Source organism: Myotis davidii, unplaced genomic scaffold (assembly GCF_000327345.1).
Source record: "Myotis davidii unplaced genomic scaffold, ASM32734v1 scaffold580, whole genome shotgun sequence".
Taxonomy (NCBI): Eukaryota; Metazoa; Chordata; class Mammalia; order Chiroptera; family Vespertilionidae; genus Myotis; species Myotis davidii.
The window spans coordinates 1,916,880-1,925,835 of NW_006293313.1; positions in this window are offsets into that span (position 1 = coordinate 1,916,880).

An 8,956-nucleotide genomic window follows, 5' to 3' on the forward strand; every position below is an offset into this window, starting at 1 on the left:
CATCCCACCAAAACAAAAACTCCATGCCCACTGGCCATCCATTAGACTCCCTCTCCCCAGGCCACGACAACCACTAATTTACTTTCTGTCACTGTGGATCCTGGACATTTCATATAAATGGCATCACACAACATGTGGCCTTTATGATTGGCTTCTCCCACTGAGTATGTATTTGTGGTATATCCACTTTATAACGTGTATCAATACTTTATTCTTTTTTGGGCTGAATAATATTATACTGTAAGGGTAGACCACATTTGTTTATCCATTCAGCAGTGGATGAACATTTGAGTTGTTTCTACTTTTTGGGCTGTTACGAACATCCATGCACACATTTTTGTGAGGACATATATTTTCAATTCTCTTGGGCATTGTACCTAAGAATAAAATTCCTGGGTTATGTAGTAACTCTAGGATTAACAATTTGATCTTAACAATCATATAAGGAACTGCCAAATGGTTTTCCTAAGTGCACAGACCATTTGTTAGTGAGTTATAAGGTTTTTTTTATTTATTTATTTTATTTTTTTGTATTTTATTGTTTTTTTCACAGAGAGGAAGGGAGAGGGATAGAGAGTTAGAAACATCTATAAGAAAGAAACATCGATCAGCTGCCTCCTGCACACCCCCTACTGGGGATATGCCCGCAACCAAGGTACATGCCCTTGACCGGAATCAAACCTGGGACCTTTCAGTCCCCAGGCCGACGCTCTATCCACTGAGCCAAACCAGTTAGGGCTATAAGTTTTTTTTAATATATTCTAAATACAAATCAGACATAGGTTTTACAAATATTTTCTTTCAGTGTGTGGGTTATCTTCATTCTCTTAATAATGTCCTTTAAAGTACAAAATTTTTCAGTTTTGTAGGTTTTCAGTTTTAATGAAATCCCATTTCTTCTTTTTGTTTTTTCTTTTGTCACTTATGTTTATGGTGCTATAGATAAGAAACTGTTGCCTAACTCAAGATCGCAAGAATCTATTTCTAAATTTTCTTCTGCAAGCTTTATCATATGTAGGTCAATGATCCATTTTGAGTTCGTTTTGTATACGCCATGAGGTAGGGGTCCAACTTCATACTTTTCCATTGAAAATTCAGATGTCCCAGTACTATTTATTTAAAAAAAACTATTCTCTCTCATTAAATTATCTTAGAACTCTTATTGAAAATCAGTTTATCATATTCTGACACAAAGAAGCATGGAACAAACTGTCTAATCTCCGAGGGAAGCTGGGGTTAGGTGTGTGAGTGGATGGGAAGAGATCAACCAAAGAACTTGTATGCATATATGCATAACCCATGGACACAGACAATAGGGTGGTGAAGGCCTGGGACAGGGGACGGGGGTGGGCTAGAATGGTCAGTGGGGAAAATGGGGATGGGCATATGTAATACTTTCAACAATAAAGATTTTTTTAAAAAAGAAAAAAATCAGTTGATCATAAATATAAAAGTGAATATCTGGACTCTCAGTTATATTCCATTTATCTATATTTTTGTCTTTATGCCATACCTCACTGTCTTGATTACTCTAACTTTGTAGTAAGATTGGAAACAGGGAAGTCTGAGTTTCCCAATATTTGCTTTTTCAAGGTTCTTTTGGCAATTCTGTGTCCCTTTCATTTCCATAAAATGTTAGGATTAGCTTCTCAATTTCTACAAAAAGGAATCTAGGACTTTGGTAGGGATTATAATGAATCTACAGATAGATATGGAGAGTGTTACCATTAGGACAATATTTTAACTCTATCAATGCATAAACATTGGATGTCTTTTTATTTCTTTAAATCTTTAATTTTTTAACTGTTTTGTAGATTTCAGTGTACAAGTCTTGTACCTCTTTTGTTAAACTTATTCCTAAATATATTGCTATTTTTATGCTATTGTAAATGGAATTGTTTCCTTAATTTCATTTTTTGATTTTTCATTCCTAACATAGAGAAATTCAATTGGTTTGTGTATATTGATCTCATATCTTGCACCCTTGCTGAACTCATTGATTGGTTTTAATAGCTTTTTGTGTAGTCCTTAGGATTGTCCATAATACAAGATTATGTAATCTTTGAGTAGAGATAGTTGTACTTCTTTTCTAATTTGATACCTTTAATTTCTTCTTCTTACCTAATTGCCCTTGCTAACATCTCCAGTAGAAACTCTGGATTTAAATAAGATTGATGAAAGCATTTTTTCCTGATTTTAGGGAGAAAGCATTCAGTTTTTTAGCATTAAATTTCCACATATTGTGAATTTCCCAAATTTCTTTTCACTGTTTATTGTTATTATAATTCAAATGATGTCAAAGAAAATAATTAGTATGCTTTTGAGCCATTGAAATTTACTTATCCTTATTTTGTGGTCTAGCATATGATATATTCTGGCAAAAATTTAATGTGCACTTGAGAAAAATGTATATTTTGCTGTTGATTGGAGCACTTTATAGATGTCAGATGGATCAAGTTGGTTAAAGCTTTGTTCAAGTCTTCTAATTCTTTCTTGATATTTTGAGATTGAATCTTCCAATTTTATTGTTTAATTCTCTATTTTCCCTTTAATTCTGTCAGCTTTTGCTTTATCATTTTGACTTTGTTGTGAGATGCATATCCTATATAATAAAAGCTTAATATACAAATTGACCAGATGACTGAATGACCAGTCAGCAGGGGATGGGGCCGGCGTCAGGCCAGCCAAGGCACCTGGTGGAGGGAGGAGACGGTGATGCGGGGGAGGCAGCAGTGACCAGCAGTGGCAGAGGGGCGATGGGGGGTGTGAGGCGGGGCCGTCCCCTAATCAGCTGCCCAGTTGCCTCCCGCAGAGGGAGGCCAAACTGCAGCTTAGGGCCCACTCTCTGTCAGAAGGACATCCCCTGAGGGCTCCTGGACTGTGAGAGGGCGCAGGCTGGGCTGAGGGACACCCCCCCAGTGCATAAATTTTTGTGCACCAGGCCTCTAGTGTGTTTATAATTAACATGTCTTCCTAATGAACTGATGACTTTGTTACTATAAAATGTTTTTGTAACTATTTTTGCCTTAAAATCTAATTTGTCTAGATTTCTTTAGCCAATTCAGTTCTCTTTTGGATATTTCCTGCTTTGTATATTGTTTTCCATTCTTTTGAATTTAAGGCATGTTTCTCATAGACAACATATAAATGGGTAATGTTTTCACATATATTCTGCCGACCTGTGCCTTTTGATTGGAGTGTTTCATCCACTTACATTTACTGTAATTACTTAGAAGATAGGATTTCCTTGCTATTTGTTAAATATATATTTTTCTACTGTACCAATTTGATTTCTTTGTTGTTTCTGTTACTATACTTTTAAAGTCATTTTAATAGTGGTAATCCTGGGATTAAAATTAGCACTTTAACTTAAAACAATCTAGTTCAGTGTAATATTAGCTTTATTTCAATAATATATAATATCTTTGTTTTAATATACATTCCAAGTATATCATTTTTATACCTATTGCCTTATATATTGTTTATTAAATTAGAAAAAAGTAGAAACAAAAATATATTTATACTGTCTTTTTTTATTTACCTATGTACTAACCTTTACTTATGTATTAGCTTTATTTCTTCCTATGGGTTTGAGTTGGCATCTAGTGTCATTTCAGGCTGAAGGGTTTCCATTAGTATTTCTTGATGTATGACTCTGCTAGTGACAAATTGTATCAGTTTATTTATTGGGAATATCTTTATTTCTCCTCCATTTAGGAAGGACACTTTCGCTGGATATAGAATTCTTGGTTGACAATCTTTTTCTTTCAGTACTTTAAATGTCATCCTACTGTCTTCTGGCTTCCTTTGGTTTCTGATGAAGATTCTTTGTATGTGATGAGTCACCTCTCTTGCTGTTTTCAAGATTCTCTTTTTGTCTTTGTCTTTCTAAAATTTGATTATGATGTGTCTTTATATAGATTAATTTGAGTTTATTGTACAGTTCATTGAGCTTCTAGGATGTGTAGATTAATGTTTTTCATAGAATTTGGAAAGTTAGGGGCCATTATTTCTTCAAATATTCTTTCTTCCCCTTTCTCTTTTCTCTCCTTCTGAGGCTCTCATTTTGTATTCATGTGTTTAATTGTATCTACAGGTCTCTAAGGCAGTATTCATTTATTGATTTTTTTTTCTTTCTACCCCTAGGACTGAATAATCTTAATTGGCCTATCTTCAAGTTCATATTCTTTCTTCTGAAACTAAAATTCTCTTTTGAACACCTTTAGTGAACTTTTGTGTTTCAGTTATACTTTTAAGCTCCATGATCTGTACTGAGGTTTTTTTAAATTATTTTTTTCTCTTTATTGATTTTTCCTAATTGGTAAGATATCATTGTCATACTTTATGTTTTTTATCTTAATCCTATATAATAAAAGGGTAATATGCAAATTGACCCTAACAGCAGAATGACTGGAAATGACTGGTCACTATGACACACACTGACCACAAGGGGGCAGACGCTCAATGCAGGAGCTGCCCCCTGGTGATCAGTGCGATCCCACCAGCAAGGCTGATGGCTGCCAGCACAGCAGTGGTGGCAGGAGCCTCCCCTGCCTCCTCAGCAGCGCTAAGGATGTCCAATTGCAGCTTAGGGCTGCTCCCTGATGGCAAGTAGACATCCCCTGAGCCTTTTCAACTCCGCTGCTATAGGTCTGCTATAGGTGCTACAGTTCTATGAACATAAACTTCATAAACCCTGGGAATTAAATTAGTTTTATAAATAAAGTTTGGAACCCAACCCACCCTGAGCACATGTGGTGGGAGGAGAATCAGAACCCCCGTGTGCACAAATGTTTGTGCACCAGCCCTCTAGTGTAGTTATGATAGCTGATTTAAAGTCTTTGTCTACTAAGCCCACCATCAGTCCCCTCCCCCTAGGGACATTCTCTCTTGGTTCTCTTTTTTTCCTAGTATGTGTCATATTTTTCTTTTTCTTTGCATGTCTCCATAATTTTTGTTGAAACTATATATTTTAGATAATACATTGTATATTATAACAACTGTCCTATCAGATCACCCTCCACTCTGAAGTTTGTTATTTTTGCTGGTATTTTGCAACATGTAACCACTGAGTTCTCTACTAGGTGGTTTTATTTTTAATTATTGTTTTTATTTTTAAGCTTGGTTCTTGGGGATTATTCTTGAGTCAGTATTATTTAATGGTTAGCCAATAATCTATCAGAATATTCCTTAAATGCTGTGTTGATCTGTCTTTCACCCCTTGCCAAGTGAATCTGTATATAAAGGCATGACTTTAAGCTTTAGGCAATTCACTAAACAGACTTAGCTTTCATTTCCTGCTTATACAGTACCTTAACAACCAGGTATGAACTAGAGTGACTGGAACCTTCTCCTTTCCCAGGTCACATCTTATGTATCCACAGACTAACTTCTAGATACCCAGAAATGTCTTAGAGAGCATTCTGAAATTCACTAGTTCTAGTGTTCTAGACCTCTGAGGCTTCCTTATAAATTTCCAGGCATGCTCTTTTTTTTTTTTTTGCCTCAACTAAAATAACAGCCTTGAACCAACAGCTCTGATGTTTTCAGCAGATTGCTATTATTTTAGGTAATGTCCTAAGGATAGGGCTCTTTTGTTTTTAAGCTAAGCTCTGAGTCCAATCAAATAATTCCAATACCCTGGGCAAAGAAGTTTTCCAGGTAGCTGCTAATTCAGAAAAAATATTGATTCTACTATATGGATGGGGCTTTAATCAAGTTCCAGTAGTGGTCAGCCCTCCCATTGGTTTTGATATGACTGGCTTTTCATCGTGGTCATGCTACTGGACTGGAGAGAATAGGGGGATGAAACTAGTGAATGTTATGACATAGATACCATGATTTTGCAGAGGTTTGGTCATTTCTCTTGAATAAATAATTTTCGGTTCTGTGGCTCTGGCTAATTTCTAGAGTTCTGAAATGGTTGATTATAGTTATTTAGTTGTGTTTCTATGTTTTTGTGAGAAAATAATTCCACTGACTTTCTTGTTCTGCCATTTAAGGACACTTCTCTATTCTAAATGTTGCCTTTTTTGTCATATCTCTGCTTTTATAATTAGAATAATATGTGGGAATGTTAAACCAGTGTTCCCTTGTCCTTTCTCAAGAGCCGGGCCTGGGCCTGGCCAACTCAGATTTTAGGGTTTCTTTTCAAATTATAGCTTCACAATATGGAAATAATATTCCTTCTTCTATTAAGGGAATCTGTGCCAAGATGGAAGAAGTCAGTCAATTGCACCTTTTGTCCTGGTGGGTTACAGGAAAGAAAAGAGAGTTGACTAACTACTGTGAAGAGATCTTTCATTTCTTTTTTTTCTCCACTCAGAATGAATCCCAAGAGGAAGCATACAGTGAGAGCATCCAGGTATATATGCCTGGGGACCCTGGGGAGGGTACTTAGAAAGATAATCCTAAAGTTTCTTTGTTCCGCAAGGCCTGTGCATGGTACACAACCATGTGACCAGATATTTAGGTACTAACAGGAATAGCAGACTAGCTAGGACCCAAGGTCTTAATAAAATGATTTCCACATTTAAAGTATCATATCAATGCCCTGGACTGTGGATTCTAGTCACAGGTGCTCGCATGTTTTCCACAAGATCAAGCACATGAAAGGTCACCAGTCCAGGGAGCATTTCTGAATGGCTGCCCATGACAGAGTCCAGAGGAGGCCAATAAGGTTCTAGAAAATACTACATGAGTTCCAAACATTTGTTTTCCTTCCTGCCATGAGATTACTCTTGGAAGAAAGCAAGAGAAAGAGGCAGGAGTAGAGATGGGGAGAGGAAATCTGAAAAGCATTTAACAAAAAGAGACTGAGTCATTCAAATTACACTATTCAAACCGGAAGAGCCTGTGATGCAAAAATTGGGAAATTGAAAGTCTCTGCCCTCACCTCCCAAGAGGATAAAAGAGAAAGATCAGACATGTCATGAAAAATAAAGAAGCTCAGGGTTTTTTTTTTACATCTAAGTGGAGTTCAAGTACATTTGTGACCCAATTGCATCTCTTTTTCCAAGTCAGACAGAAATATGCTGCTCTCCCTTCTAATTTAACACAGATTTACTCTGCAGCTATTCTCTTATGTTCTTCTCTCCTTTCTCTTTTCTTCTCTGTTATTCCCAACAGAAATGCTAGGGCTTGATCCACCTGGCAGAGCATATTTCTATGTTTGCTCTCACTGGGAATTTCTCCATAAGGACATAGGACCAAGTTTCATTAAGATAGACGACTCCAATACTTCTGTTTTCTCTGCCTTCAATGCCCTCTACCTCTTCCCCTTCTCCACCTGACTACATGTTCTTGATGAGTCAACTTGAACCTCTGTTTCCTACTCCCCAGTAATGACTCAAAAACCAGTCCCCCAACCCCCTCAGCACCCTATCCATCTCCATCTTCCTCCCTCCAACATGTGTTCACTTCTCTGTTTTCCCCACTGGTCTGTGAGCTCCTGGAGGCCTATTCTGTGTTTCGTTTGCTTTTTCTCATCTCCTCTTTAGTGCATGGGAAATAGAAGGCACTGGGTGTTTATTACTTTTGATTCTGTGCCTCAAATTTTACTACTTCGTACTTTTTGTTTGCTCAAATATTGAGCACCTACTATAGGTCTAGCATCACTAACTACTCATTCAATAATAAAACCCAATCCCTAAAGCTGAGGGATTTATAATTCTATGTGATAGATAAGTACACCTTCAAAATACAATATGTTGAGTATTTTAAGGAACAAAGTTGTGAGATCAGAATAAATAAAGCCCTGGCTTTCATGAGACATCAAGGTAGACTTCATATAGAAGAACATGTTTTATTTGAATCTCAAAGAATGAGTCAAATTCTACATGAAAAGTATGGTGGTGGCCATTGAATAGTATATACAAGCAAGAAGAGACAGTTCAGGTTTACATGTTTAACACTTATTATTCCACCCAAGAGCTGAAAGGATGGATATAAGTTGTCTAAAGTCTTAACTATATTTACCATTTGGAAACTAGGAGGTATTTGAATCACAACCCCATGTCATGAGCTTTCAGTATCAACTTAATTCCTAAGTAAAACTACAAACGTCATCATTATGTTTAGATTGCCAATGGCTTTCGTTTACCCAGGCCATTACAAAGCTGAGAAAGGATTTTCAGTGTCATCTCTTCTACTATCCCTGAAAATGTGGAATCCTTCCTGGAGTATCCATGTCAGGAGGTCATCCCAGAGTCTGGCCCATATTCTGGCCATGTTTCCTCTGGTACTTCCTTTAGTAAAATGTGAAAGATGCACATGCATTGCCTAACCCTAAGTGTCATCTTTACTCAAAACCAAAATCAAAACCAGTGGCATTAAACTGTATGAAGATAATATTAGAAGCACATCTGGATTTTCTAACAATTGCTCTGATTTGATGAAGTGAATAGGGGTGAGGGAAATAATGGTTTTCAGTGTATGAAACTCTTGAATATTAATGTGCACTATACTAGATTATGTGTGTATTTTATTTATGTAGACTATACTCTGCTATTTCTCTTTCTCTGGTTGAGTAAACCTCTGCCTTTTACATGCTTTGATGTGTCTGTAATTCAATCACTATTCACCTAATAAATATTCATTGAGCATCTACAATGAGATCTTAACTATCAATGTAAAACATAGACAATAGCAATATAAAGGGTAAATATCAAAAAAGTCTATTTGAGGTGATAAAGATACCTATAGTGAAGGCAAAATAATATACATAATACAAGAAGATTATCATAGATGTAACTTTGTAAATCACGCAATATTTTATTTGAGATGCTGGGAGTAACTAGATACCAAATCAGTGCTAAAGAAAATAGGTGCTTTCAAAATCAGAGAAAGCCTGGTTGGCATGACTCAGTGGTTGAGCATTGACGTATGAACTAGGAGGTCATGGTTCAATTCCAGGTCAGGGCATATACCCAGGTTGCAGGCTATCCCCAGTGTGGGG